Source organism: Ambystoma mexicanum, chromosome 1p, assembly GCF_040938575.1.
Source record: "Ambystoma mexicanum isolate Mex_15411 chromosome 1p, UKY_AmexF1_1, whole genome shotgun sequence".
Taxonomy (NCBI): Eukaryota; Metazoa; Chordata; class Amphibia; order Caudata; family Ambystomatidae; genus Ambystoma; species Ambystoma mexicanum.
Window position 1 is genome coordinate 156,963,069 of NC_090921.1, and position 13,804 is coordinate 156,976,872.

Sequence of the window (13,804 nt, forward strand, 5' to 3'; positions counted from 1 at the left end):
CACTTCTCTGTTACTGTGCCCTTCTCCACTAAAATCATATCGAACATCACCCAAATAGTTCTACAACGTAATGTTAAACCCCTGACTCAGGAAAGAATTGAAGCACTGTTACCACAGGCTCTGCCGATCCTGGCGATGGATGCTACTTGCACTATAGCCCAGAAGCGCAAGTCCACAATGGATCTGGTGGTTAATACACTGGACTCTCTTAAAAGGAAGAAGAAATCTGCGGAGAGTAAAAGGAGTAATCCTTGCTTCTCCACTGAACTTCAAACTCTTAAAGCAGCTTCACTCAAATTACTCCATATCTGGAAAGTGAATCAATCTCCTTTAGCATTACAAAACTACAAAAAGGCATCCAGAAAATACAAAATAGCCATAATAGAAGCTAAGAAGTCACATCATAACTCCAGAATTTCTCAAGCATCTTCCAACTCGAGGGAATTGTTCAAAATCCTCAAAGCGCAGGAGTTAATTCCCCAACCTAAAGCGTCTACTATCATCAAAGATGATAAATGGTGTCTTGACATTCAGAACGCCATGACAAAGAAGCTGGAAGGGATTTGTGAAGGTATAGCTATCAAAAAGACTGCTACTGACACCATGGGCATACTTAGAGATGGTAAAACATTCATCAGAACTAAGGACATTCCCAATTTTGATTTTACCCCTATATCAGAGGAGGACCTAGCCTCGATTATTACTAAACATAAGGCTACCAATTGCACAGGCGAACCTTGCTCATCGACTATCATCAAAACCTGCCCGCCCTCACTAGTGCATGCAATTTGCAAATTTGTTAACTAATCCTTTGCCTCTGGCACTGTCCCGGATGAGATGAAGCAGGCTTGGGTAACACTGCTGTTGAAAAAGCCTAATCTGGATCAGTGTCCCAACCAATTATAGGCCAATAACGAATACTCCATTTCTGCTCAAAATACTGGATCGTGTTGCTTACTCCCCAATGTCCCAACATCTTACTCTCTACCCTATCCTTAATCCTCTCCAATCTGGGTTCAGACAAGGCTTTGGTACAGAAACCTCCTTATTGGATCTTAAATCGCAACTTTTAAAGATACTGGACAATCAGCAGACCTCTCCACTCATCTCTTTGGATCAATCTGCGGCATTTGACTTGGTTGATCATACCATTATGGCTGCTCTCAGGCTGCCACTAAATGGTTGCTATCGTTCCTATCCAACAGAATTAGTAGGGTTTGCGCAAATGAGGCGATGGCGCCTGCCATACCGGTGCTCTTTGTAGTCCCGCAGGGAGCCAGTTTATCACCTTGCATCTACAATATTTTCATGGTCCCTTTTTTGCACATCTTGCACAAGAGGGGGTCCTCTTCTACAATTATGCCGACGACACACAATGTGTCATTCCGCTCACGAGACATCATGATTCGGATTAAATTGAATGTAACCGATTATTCTCCATTTTTGAGCATTGGATGATGCAGAACAATCTGGCCCTCAATTGGGGTAAAACCAAACTCATGGTAGTGGGTTCTGAGGACATCCTAGCCAAACTAAACCCTGCATATAAACACCTCGAGTTGGGGACCATTGAAATCCCCACTCTCCCGAAAGTGAAAATCTTGGGAGCGGTGCTGGACCAGTCACTGAATATGAAGGACTATGTAGGTTGCACGGTTGCATCCTTGTCCTATTACATCAAACTACTGGCTCATTTGAGACCGTACATCTCCCAACAGAATGCAGAGGTAATTGCACGAGCTAGAATAGGCTCTGAATTAGACTGCTGTCGCCTATTGGCGGGGGGTAGCAAAGCAACCATCAGGAAACTTGAAGTGGTACAAATTGGAGCAGTCAGAGTCGTAACAGGTCTCTCCTTTCGCTCTCACATAACAGAAGCACGACAGGCACTTCATTGGCTCCCTGTAGAGGCGCGAATCTCCTTTAGACTGCTGGTTATTACCTGCAAGTTTCGGATGGGGACTATGCCCCCTTACCTACAAAAGCACATTAGGGAAAAACTCTGTTACAGAAACATAAGATCTAACCATCAAAATCTCCTCTTTCAGCCCAGATGCAAAACCAAGAAAGTCCAAGCAGGAGCATTCTTTTGCGTGGCTCCTACGCTCTGGAATACTCTGCTATCTCACTTAAGAAATCATCCTCGCTGAGCACCTTCAAAAAAAGAGCTCAAGAGACTGCTCTTTAATTAGCCTCTGCTTTTTCTTCGCCTTTGTGTCTCTCCTGCATCTCGGGACAGCTTTTGTTCTTTGTTCTTGTCAGTCTTGTCCGTGCTCTCACACCCATGGGTTTATGGATGCGCAGTATACATTTTTTTAAAGTTAAAGTAAAGTAAGAGTGTGCATATTTGAATTGTCTGCAAGGCCCAGCACCAAGGTCAAACGGCCGAAACCTTTTGTGTTTGTCCTCAAACTTTTTGCTGGGACTCCAGAAATCCACTGGGCTGCCCTCCACCAGGAGATAAGCCTGCAGAAAGACAAAGTTCAGCAGCTGAGTGCCCCCTAACTCCATCTGCAGTCAGTGCCAGAAGTGCATCTATGCGTATCTGTGAGGATCTCACTGAGGGGGTATTACTGGGCTTCACACCGTGTGGTACTGAATGAGTTGGTTATTGATATGAGGTTTGGTGCCTATCGGGTTAGAGAAGGAGGCGATGGGGTACCACCCTCCGCTACTCATGATATACAAGCTCCTCTGAGATACAAATCACCTCAACCAGGGATGCGCTCATTAGAAGCGCAAAGGGATGCACTTAAGGCAATGGGATGGGTGGGGGTCGTGACATTGGACGCAGCTCTGTTGGAAAACGCAGATCTTCCTGAAAAAACTGGGCCTTCAAAATAGGTGGCAGGTGCTGGTGATCAGCAAAGTGCAGCATGTCATAGTGCAGGGTCAACTGTCCACCTTCCAGAAAGTAGTGGACACTGATGCACCGACATACGACTGAAACATATGTTAACGCAGGAGCATAGAGATGGCTGGGATGTCCCCGAACACACTCGCGTAGATGCTAATCTCTTGGAGGGGGAAATTACGGGAAAAGCTATTGTGGTAATCCACCAAATGTGTAAACCAGTTTCACTTCCAAACCGTTGGTCAAACTGAAAAGCAACTGGGAAGAAAACGTAGGGGTATTGGAAGAGTGGGCAGATGCCTTAAGCTCACCCAGGCAGGCGAGTACAACATGTAGACTTTGTCCTTTGGAATGCAAGAATTTAGAGAGAGGCTACAACGGCCGGTTTTGTTTACTGTGTTAAACTCATACTGGCACCTTTTTCCATACAATTTGGTAATGCCCTGCTATACAGGGGCTCTGGAGTGTGATTATGATCTCAATAGCTAGAATCATCGGAACCCCAGTACCAAATTGTCCCAAATTAGGGCTTCTACACATTTGGGGGTGATGAGGGTTTTAACTCCAGTGAAAAAGATTTTATCACAAAGGCCCTGATTAATAAAATGGATCTGGTAGCTGGGTGGGATGTCCTGTTAAACAAAATATTCATAAATGGAGAGGGGGGATGAACTATTGTTGTGAGATGGACCGGAGGGCATATAGGGATTCTGGGTGCCCCCATAAACATAGGAAAGTATGGAACCGTTGGATAGAGGCATTGTGATTCAGGCGAATGGGTGGGGGTTGGGGATTGGAGGGTTTGATAGAACTATCAGGTTTGAACAATAGTTATATGGGAGGCATAAGGACTGGAAGGGGCTGATCCTGGGATGGGAGAGAACAGATTGGGTCATAAAACAGGGATTAGGGAGGTGGGGAGGTTACCGGATTGTACTGCTTCTTGGTGTTTAAAATGTAAAGGTCAAAGGCATTGAAAAAGCAAAAGAAAACATTTTTTTTAAATTAAAAAAAATGGTCTTGGTGTGGGTCTCTTCTTCGTTGTGGAACTGAATCTGGGTGTGCCGTACAGCCTCAAATCTCCAGAGGAACCTAAAGGCAACCGGCAGTGAATGCCCTTGAACCCACCACCCAAAGAGCCTGCACAGCGATTACAATGGGGTCAGACTGATCTACTGTTGCTTGGCACCATTTCTAACTTTCTTGGGGCGAGCAGGCTTGGAGATTGGGGTCCTGAGATTCCTTATACCTCTTGAATCGATCCCCCTCCATATTGGAGTTGCATTGGTCATAAAGTTCTACTTGCGTTCATGCTATTCGTGGCTATCCCAGGTGGATGGTGTCCAGGCTGTGAAACCCAGGGGGGTAGTAGCTGCTTCTCCTTTTGGTGGAACGCAACTTAATACTGTTAAGTCCCCTTTTGGCAAGGTTGCATTTTCCCTGCATTAGCTGAACTTCAATACTTTACCTGCCCACTCGTGGCTACTCACCTCTTGACTCTGGAATCTTTTGCGAGACTTAAACCGCTACCAGAAACTTAGTGCAGGTTGGGGGCTGACTTCTGAAGTTGTAGTATATGGTGTTGGGTGCCGTCTAGTTATAAGGCCTATGTGTGTGCTTAAACTCTGTTCGCATTTCTTTAGTGAATGCATTTATTGCGTGGTCAACTGCTTTTGATTCTAAAGTACTGTAACCCATAGTGGGTTACCGGACACTGAGTTGCAAATATGTACTGTAGTATTTTTACTTGCTTTTAGATATTTTAAATGTGCCTAAATGTAATAACTTCATAAATGTTTGTTCTTTGTGTAGCTTACCTGTGTGGGTCTTTTTCTTATTAGTTCTGCTAAGTGTTACCTGTACTACACATCGGTGCCCCCTTCCTCCTCGAATCAGCTTTGCTGCTTGGTCAACCCTACTTAAGAGAGTGACTTTTCTCAGCTGGGGTTGTGAATAACCTTACTATAATCCTAGATTGTCCTACCACATGTAGTGACTTTGAACACCACACCTAATCATATGTGTAGGACCACAATATATCATTATACTTGGCATATACAGTGTTTCCCCAGAATATCATGATGATCGAAGTGGTACTATGTCTGCATAGTTCTGACACATTTTTAGAAAGGAGCTGGATGGTATTAAATCTACCGTAAAGACATGAAATAGGAACACAGTAAGAACCGGACCGCGTAATGTATTGATCAGAATATTTGTTTGGGGCATTGTACTCTGACAATGTTTGGTCATCTTGGTTCTATCCAGGTATACCAGGCGTAAGTGCAGCTAGCTTATGCAGCGCTTTAAAAAAAGCTGAAACCACCACATGAACCTAATTTTGGAGAAAAAAACTGCAATGCAATACTGAATGGAAGCAAGAAATGGTAGTGCATAGTCCTGTTTGCAGGTCCGACAAAATATACCCTCTTAAAAACGAAGTTGCAATATTAATTTCTCCTGTGTCTGCCAGGACATTGCACTTTCATTGATAAAGCACTGCCAATTGACTCTGCTCTTTTGGGGTTCTCTTACCGAGGAAGGTCCATCCATAAAAATGGTGAATGCTTGCCACCAGTTCCATGGCTGAGGCAATGTTACATTATCTCTGTTATAACCTAAATCTCCCCCTTAGTTGAATAGCTGTAGGTGAGATACCCCGGGTTACCTTTTTTAAATTTTCGCCAATAGCTAGATTTTTGTTCCATACTGAGGAGATCAAGGGGGAGCAGCAGGCTATTTTGTATGCTAATCCACGCATTTGAATATGTTGATGGTTTGTTCCTGCTACCAGAGAGATTTAAGAAATGTGTTAAGGGCTTTAAAATGGAAAACCTAGCCAAAGCCTTTCTTGCAATGCTTTTATCTGCTGATTTAAACGTTTGTTTATACCTTATTATTGTGGAGACACCACAAGTATATTTCATTGAATCAAAGTATTCTTTCTTTGAGGTCATCCACACACTTCCAATTACCTCAACAGCCTAAAGTAAACCACTTATGTTTGTCAATGTGTTCATCCTTCCTTGGTGCAGTATTTAATGCTAAAAAGGAACAAGACCAATTAAATGCACCTCATCTCCCAAACTACAGAGATACAGTAAATTTCAACACCCCCTCCTACCCAGACTCTTAATCTGGACTACCCTTTGCCTCAACTACCCAACGTTCCTGTTTTCCCACTAGTCTGTACTCGGTCCTTGTGATTCCAATCACCACTAGTTAAATCTCCTGATTGACACTGTGAGAAACCTGAGGCGTTTCTCCAAGGCTGTTCCCGGGGATCCTTTGTTCAGGTGGCCGGGGGAGGGCCATCGCTCCTTGATCCCAACCCAACTGGGGGCGGACGAGCATGGGGTCCTTGGGGACAATGGGAGACACGCCCTCGAGCGAGACATGGTATTCCTCCCGTTACGATACACACCTACCCGACATCCCCTCAGTTGTCATGGGATATTGTCAGCAGAGTCCCATCATACCCCAGTACCTTTCTGTAAGAAAAAGGAGAAAACGACCAGGCAAATTAAAACCATCTAAAAAAAATAACAAGAACCCAATAGAAAATCAATTCACCCTCCACAATACATTTACCCCCTTCATCCTGACAAAAACCTACATGGGGTTTCCATGATCTCTGGAAAAACCTACCAACTCCCACAATCCCTACTTGCAGTCTAGAAATCCAACTTCTGGGACGAAGGCGGCAGATGGGAGTCCTCAGGATTACCCATAGAAATCTATGGGCAATGGGTTCCTATGGGCAGTCTCCATGTTGTCCCAATGATCAATGATGAGGTCAGACAGAGTCAGGTAGGGATGGACAACTACTCAAACCTGACTCCAATTGACTCTGGCTGGAAGTATAAAAGCAGCAGCCAGAAACAGCATTTAGAGCGAGTTGTGGATGCTAAAAGAACCATTAAGACCAGAAGAAGGCAGCAGCTGCGAGAGCCTTGGGAAGCCAGAAAAGGGGTGTGGTGGGGCTGTTGAGACACTGAAGCCTGTGAGTACAAAGGGGGCTACTGTGTGGCAGGGGAGCCATGCCCCAGAAAACCAAAACTCCAGCTACACTTTTCTGGTAGTGTTTAAATCAGTGCTTGTTCCAGAAACCCAGATAGTTGAGGGGCAGGTGCTGGGACCCTGACCTCGAGTGAATCCCCATTGAGGACCCCAGCTGTACAGATAAGGGGTGTATCGGCCACTTTTACTCTCTAAAAAATAGGCAAATGCTCCCAAAAAATAAAAAATAGGGAGTCACTACTACCAACAAAAAAGAGGAAATTGTGTCCCACTGTCACTCAAACGGCTCCATGGATATGTTTGGACCATTAGTGCATGCAGTACCACAGGAAGAAACTGAAGATGTAAACGTATCTTATGGGTATGAATAACTAGGTGCAATAAAATAATTATTACAAAAACATTTTAATTTCCAGTTAAAATATTTTTAGTCGCTTCTAGAATGCTCCCAATGTGATATGGACTTCTATTTGTAGTCCCCGAAAAATCATTTAACTCTCAAATAAAAAAAATAGTGAGTAAAATACTCCCACTTCAAAATCTGGAACACTTGAAGACCCGCTAACACCTCATCCCTGAGGGTAAAAGATGGCGACCCTGTGACTCGAGGGAAGCTAAGGCGGAATAACAACTTTGAGTAAATCCTAAAAGGTCCTGTAACTGGCGAAGTGGAAACAAAACCTTGAATGTACATTCTGGGACTTGTAGTCCAAAAGAGCAAAGTTATGAGACCGAGTGGACCGGCACCGCGTGTGTGCCCAATCAAAGGTCTCTGTAAAGGTATCCAGCTTAGAAGTGACAGAAGTGAAAGTTAAAAAGTTGCAAAGAATTGTAAATCGAAGTGGTCGTGCAACAGGTCAAGGAAAATCCTGCTCAGCGTTGAAAGTCTGCGATTCTTATGGGGAAAGGGATCTGAACAGAATGAGGCGGATCCATTGTCGGAGCCCGAAAGAGGGAGATCAATCGTGAACTTAAGAATGTGAGAATCTTGACAAAGGAAAGGAAGTTTGTGTCTTGTTTGCTACATCAAACCTTCTGTAGTGGGTTCCAAGATGGCCGCCGGCAACGAGTAGACGTGCCGACGGCTGCTCCTGGGCTCTGAGGCCTTATACCTGGAGATCCCACCACCCCAAGGTGCAGGAGGCAGAAGTAGAATTGCGGAGACCTGGCGGAGCTGTGAAGGGCCTCGAGGTGCCAGTAGAAATTGGGGACTCGAGGTTACGGCGGCGCAGCCTCCGGACTGGGGCGGGTGAGAGCGCTCATCTGGCGCCTCTGGCGGGCTCCCTGTGCGCGGGCAGGGAGGCCCTGCAAAGCAAGCAGGGTGGCGCGGATCACAGACCAGCGCTGCGAAGAGACCAGCGACAGCGCCCTGCCCCGGTTCCCCAGGTGCGGACGAGGTGAGGAGGCTGCTGGCACGGGGAGCTGTGAGGCTGGAGTGCGTAGAGGGAGCCCCGGTGTGCAGGAGACCATTGGGGAGAGGGCTTGGTGTGGGCCGGCAAGAGGAACGACGTCTGAACCCCTGCTGCGGTAGGGCTCGGCTGCTCTGAGGTGGGGCAGCTGAGGAGGAGCACTGACTTGGAGCTCCAAAGGCCGTGAGCCGGTAAGACAACCGAGGAAGCAGCACTAATCGGTGGGGAGGCGGAGACAGGAGGTGCCGACGCCCCATGGTGAAGAACGGGCAACCGGGGAAGCGGTGAGGAGGAGGCCCGGCCAGGCGAACTGTGGGGAGAGGATTTACAGGTTCCAGAAGGCCCGGCCAGGTGAATTGTGGGGGGAGGACTAACCAGGCCCAGCCTGGGCTGGCGGTGCCCCCATGGAGACCGAGTGAGGCCTCTACATAGAAGATTGGGGACACTACGTCCAGGAGGCAACGCAGCTGTAGGAGACTGTGGAGCTGGGCCCGGAAGGGGTCATTGTCTTGGAAGACTGCGCTGGGAAAGGCGAGGACGGCTACGCCCCATCAGCAGCTAATTTCAGGTCTGGACCAGGGAGAGCAGAGAGGTGATCCAGGGAGCGCTAGCTGAACTCCCCAGATAATGGGAGGGGAGGGGTGGGCAGGCATCGACGTACTGACCAGCCAGGGTCACCAGCAGTCAACTAAGGAGCTGGCACGCTTGGACAGGGGACACGCGGCAAGTTTAGATGTCCTCCAGGGCTAAGGGGAAAACGGCGAAGACCGGCCAACATGTGGGAGACCCCTACCCCACCCTGTGGCCCGCAATGGAAGCCAGGGAACACAACAGAGGCGACAATGGTCAGCTGAAAGAGCGACTGGTCCAGGACGGGGCTGCGGACTCGGCACAAATGACAGACAGGACCTCAGAGGTGAAATGCAGGCTTTGAGAGAGACTCTAGCTACAACCTTTCGGAACCAATTTCAGCTGATGAGAACAGATCTGAATGTAGCGCTAGGAGAGCTGAAACAAGAAATGGCCCAGCTAGGGGAAAGAACGGACTTACTGGGAAGAGGGTTTCAGGAAACAGAAAAGGGCACAACGGCTAACAGTGAGGCAATCGACCGATTGGACCTGGCGACGCAAAATTTGGAAGCCCAGGTGGAGGACCTTGAAAATAGATCTAGAAGGGTCAACATCAGGATTAAATTCTTACTGAAATCGGTGGCTGACCGAGAACTGAAGGGGGAAGTCCAGAGGATCTTTGTTGACCTCTTGGGTGAGGGGGGGCCCGGAAGCGATAGAATTGAACAGAGTGCACAGAGTCTGTCGACACCACTCCCCTCCCAAAAGCCCCCCTCACCCACGGGCCCGAACGCCAGGCCACACTTGACGATCTGGTGGCATTTGCCAGATATGGACAAAAGGAAGCGGTGCTGCGCGCGGCTAGGTTGCACGCACCGGTGCACTACAAGGGACACAAGATCGCCCTGTTTCAGGACCTGGCGAACAGCACGCTAGTGAAAAGAAGCAGCATGGGACCAGTCCTGAGAGAACTCGCCAGAAAAGGAATAAAGTACAAGTGAACATTCCCCTTCGGGTTATTGTTCGAATGGGAGGGGGTCCAGAGGCGGGCAACTACACCACAGGAAGTGGCAAACATACTACATTTGGAGTTCGACGGGGAAAGGTAGGACCCAGGGGGCGAGCCCTCAGCCACCTCGGGCCAGAGAGATGGGGCTAAACCTTGGGCATGTTCGACAGTGGGGGAAAGGAGTAGGAGGCGAGCCACCCTGAGGGGGGAGAATGACCGGGAGGGAGTAAAAGAGGCGGGGAGTGGATCAGGGTAATAAATGGGGTCTGAGTCATGGTAGATATTTTGAAGGGGGTGGTGGGAAATGGGCATCACGCAGAGCTATGAAGGGGGAGCTGAAAACATGTTGGAACAAGCAAGGACAGATATGTCCGGGGGATGGGAGGGGGAGTCCGACAGCTCTCCAAGTTGGGGGTGCAGGGGGGGGCAGGGGAAGGGGAGGAGGGAGACCTCAATACCCCTCTGAAAAGAGTGAAATTAGGGAAGTTTACTAAGACGCACGCCCTGGATGTTCTGGTGCTCCAGGAGACTCACCTTCTGAGAAGGGATCAGGGCCACCTGAGACTGAGGGGCTTCACCCAGATACACTTCGCGTCAGGGCCCACAAAAACGGGAGGGGTGGCGCTGGCCTTCGGGAGGAATTTTGATTTTAGGACACAAGATGTTCTCAGGGATAGGAACAGCAGGTATGTTCTGGTGAGAGGAGAGCTTACGGGTATCCCCTATACCATAGCTTCAGTGTACGTGCCAAACGTGGGTCAGGACAGTTTTTTGGCCCTCCAGACTTTGGGGGTCCTGGAGAGCTTTGCAAGAGGGCAAGTCATTATATTGGGTGACCTCAGCTTGGCCTGGGATAGACGGTTGGATCAGACAGCACATGACGGCACAGGGGGGGGGGCGTTTGCCTCTCCCCAACTTTGGGAGCGGTTTGAGGAGGCGGGCTAAGGGACGTGTGGAGGGCCATGGGGGGGGCACACATTCCTCTCGGGGGTTCACGGGTCTCAATCGAGAATTGATTACATATGGGTGTCAGTGAGTCTGGTAGGAAGGGTGGAGACTGGTCCCATGGGCATAGCAGATCATAAAACAGTGCAAATGAGGATGGGCCTGGGTAGGCGAAGCCCGGGGGTGTGGAGGTGGACATTTCCAGAGGAACTTCTGAGGGACCGGGTGATCCGGGAAGAGATTGGGGAAAAAATAAGGGTGTTCTTTGAGACGAACAACAGGACCGACACAAGTTTGGGCACAAGATGGGACGCCTTTAAGGCCACATTGAGAGGGAAGCTCCTCGCCCTCAAGTCGGAAAGGAATAGACAAATAAGGCTACTGGAGGCACAATTGGAGCGGGAGGGAGAGGCGGCAAGGCTAGGGATGGGGGAGGCGCCCTCCAGGAAAGCAATTCGGGCATACACTCTAGCTGAGGGCCAGTTGGGGGTCCTGAGGATCAAAAAAGCATGGAAAGCTATGCTTATGGTCAGGCAAAAGTAAAACGCGAAGGCCAATAAAGCAGATTCATTGCTAGCGTGCCTTCTGAGGGGAGCAGAATGTGATCACGGCAATGTGGGACGAGAACGGTATCAGACTAGCGCGCACAGAGGATATAAAGGGTCGCTTAGTGCGATTTTATAGTACATTATATTCTTCATAGCATCCTCAGAGGGATTTTCTCGGGGCATTGCCTCTCCCTAGTTTATCTCAGACGGCGAGGGAGGCTACAGGACCTTTTCCCAGATTCTTACTGCGCATGTCACGCAGTTATTTAACTCCTGCAAGGTTTTGGGGTGATTCACCTCGACAATGGAGGAGGCTAAAATCACACTCATCCACAAGCCTTGGAAGGACCCGGAGGAGTGTTCCTCTTACAGGCCTATCGCGCTTATCAATATAGGTGCGAAACTGTAATACTAAGATGCTGGCGAAGAGGCTTGAGGGGCACCTCCCGACCCTGATCCACCCTGACCAAGCGGGGTTCGTTCTGGGGAGACAGACGTCTGATAACATCAGGCGGGTAGCCCACCTGGTAGAAAAGACGGAGAAAACGGCCACTCCGGCGGTGTTCCTAGCCTTGGATGTGGAAAAGGCATTTGACCGGGTGGAGTGGTAATTTCTGTTCCAGGTTATGGAGAGGATGGGATTGGTTGCAGATTACATCTTTATGGTCCGAGCCAACTATCAAAGTCCTTCTGCACGCATTGTGGTCAACGGGGCAACATCAGATCCATTTAGTTTGAGGCGGGGGACTAAGCAGGGGTGTCCACTCTCCCCCTTGCTATATGCAATCTGTTTGGAGCCCCTACTGCAGGGGATCTGGGAGGCAGAGCTCATCTGGGGCATAGCTTTTGGAGGGGGTCAGCAGAAGGTGGTGGCTTTTGCCAATGACATGCTCCTCATTCTTACCGACCCGAGGGGGTCCATTAAAATGAGTATGGACCTTTGGGCCAAATTTGCAGAGGTGTCCCGTTTGCAGATCAACTGGCAGAAATCAGAGCTTATGAATTTCTCTGGAAGCTAGGGAGGCTGAGGATCTTAAGGAGGAAAGTCCCTTTAAATGGAGCCTGGAAGGAATAAGATACCTGGGGTGAAAATTACCCCAGCTTTGGAGGGGTGGTAAGCGGCGAACTACGTCCCCATAATGAAAGCAATTAAAAAGGGCCTCCGCAAGTGGAGTGCCCTCAGAATATCATGGCTGAGGAGAGGGGCGGCACTTAAAATGGTGATTCTGCCCAGGCTTCTTTACCACTTTCAGGCGGTCCCGCTCCCCGGTTCCCGCTGGCTTTTTTGGAGAATTGGACGGCGAAGGAATTCATATGGGAGGGCAAGAGACCACGATTAGCCAGACGCTTGTTGATGGCTGCAAGGGGGGATGGGGGCCATGCCGATACTATGAAGCTGCGCAGTTGCGAGTGCTTAAGGAGTGGTTCTTGGAAGAGCACGGGAATCAGTGGGCTTAAATGGACAGGGGGTGGCCCGACATCACCTGGGTGAGGTCCTCTGGCTCCCGCGCCACCTTAGGCCACGTCATTTATATCTCAGCGCCAGAACTAAGGGCCTGGCGGATATTTGTGATGGTGCGGTAAGAAAGTTGGGGCTCACAACATTCCCCACCCCTTTCACTCCGATATTTCGAAATAGGGACTTCACCCCAGGTTTGGAAAAAAGGGGCTTTCAGGAAGTGGGAAGAAGGGGGGTGCAGAGTTAACAGGGACATGTTCTGAGGGCAGACTGTGAAAACGTACTTGGAGTGCAAGAGAGAATTTGACCGGGGGGAAGGGGAAAGGCATAGGTATTTCCAGATCAGACATTGGGTGATGACTGAGGAGGTGAGGAACGCGGCCACGCGGACCACAACGCAGTTCCAGAGCTTCCTCTTAACGCATGAGGGGTCTAGAGGGCTAATTTTAGGTCTCTACAAACTTCTGGGAGACAGAGCCCCAAAAACTAACTGGGTTTCATGGAAAGATAGGAGCAGATTCTGGGGACGAGAATAGAGAGGGAGGACTGGGAGAGGCCGTGAGGGGACTACCTAAGTGGGCAAGAGCAGCACATCTACAAGAAGCTTGGTATAAATACATCTTTGGATGGCACTACACCCCTTCTCGCCTGCATGCGATATTCCAGCAACTTCTAAAGACTGTTGGAGGGGGTGTGGGGAGGAAGGGACGGCTGCTCACATTTTGTGGGATTGCCTCAGAATTAGACCTTTCTGGAGCCGTATCGCGCTGGCTCGGGAACAGGCGTTTGGAGAGGGGCGAGATCCTCGTGCGATCTTAATGGGGAGGTTGAAGTTGGGGGACGGGGATACGGGGAAGGGCCAAGATAAAGCAAAGGTTATGTTTTCACTTGCTGCAATGTCCCTTATTGCTCAGAGATGGAAGGGGCCCGCGGTTCTGACGGAGCAGGATTGGCTGCGGAAAATGTGGGAGTTCGTCGCTCTGGAATGGG

The 13,804-nt window shown here is 49.1% G+C and overlaps 1 protein-coding gene across 3 annotated transcripts in view; it reads left to right on the plus strand.

Moving 5' to 3' along the window:
- The window catches only part of NEURL4 (neuralized E3 ubiquitin protein ligase 4), a 1,090,504-nt gene that overhangs the window by 940,043 nt on the left and 136,657 nt on the right, over positions 1–13,804 (plus strand). The gene's annotated exons all lie outside the window — the stretch shown is intronic.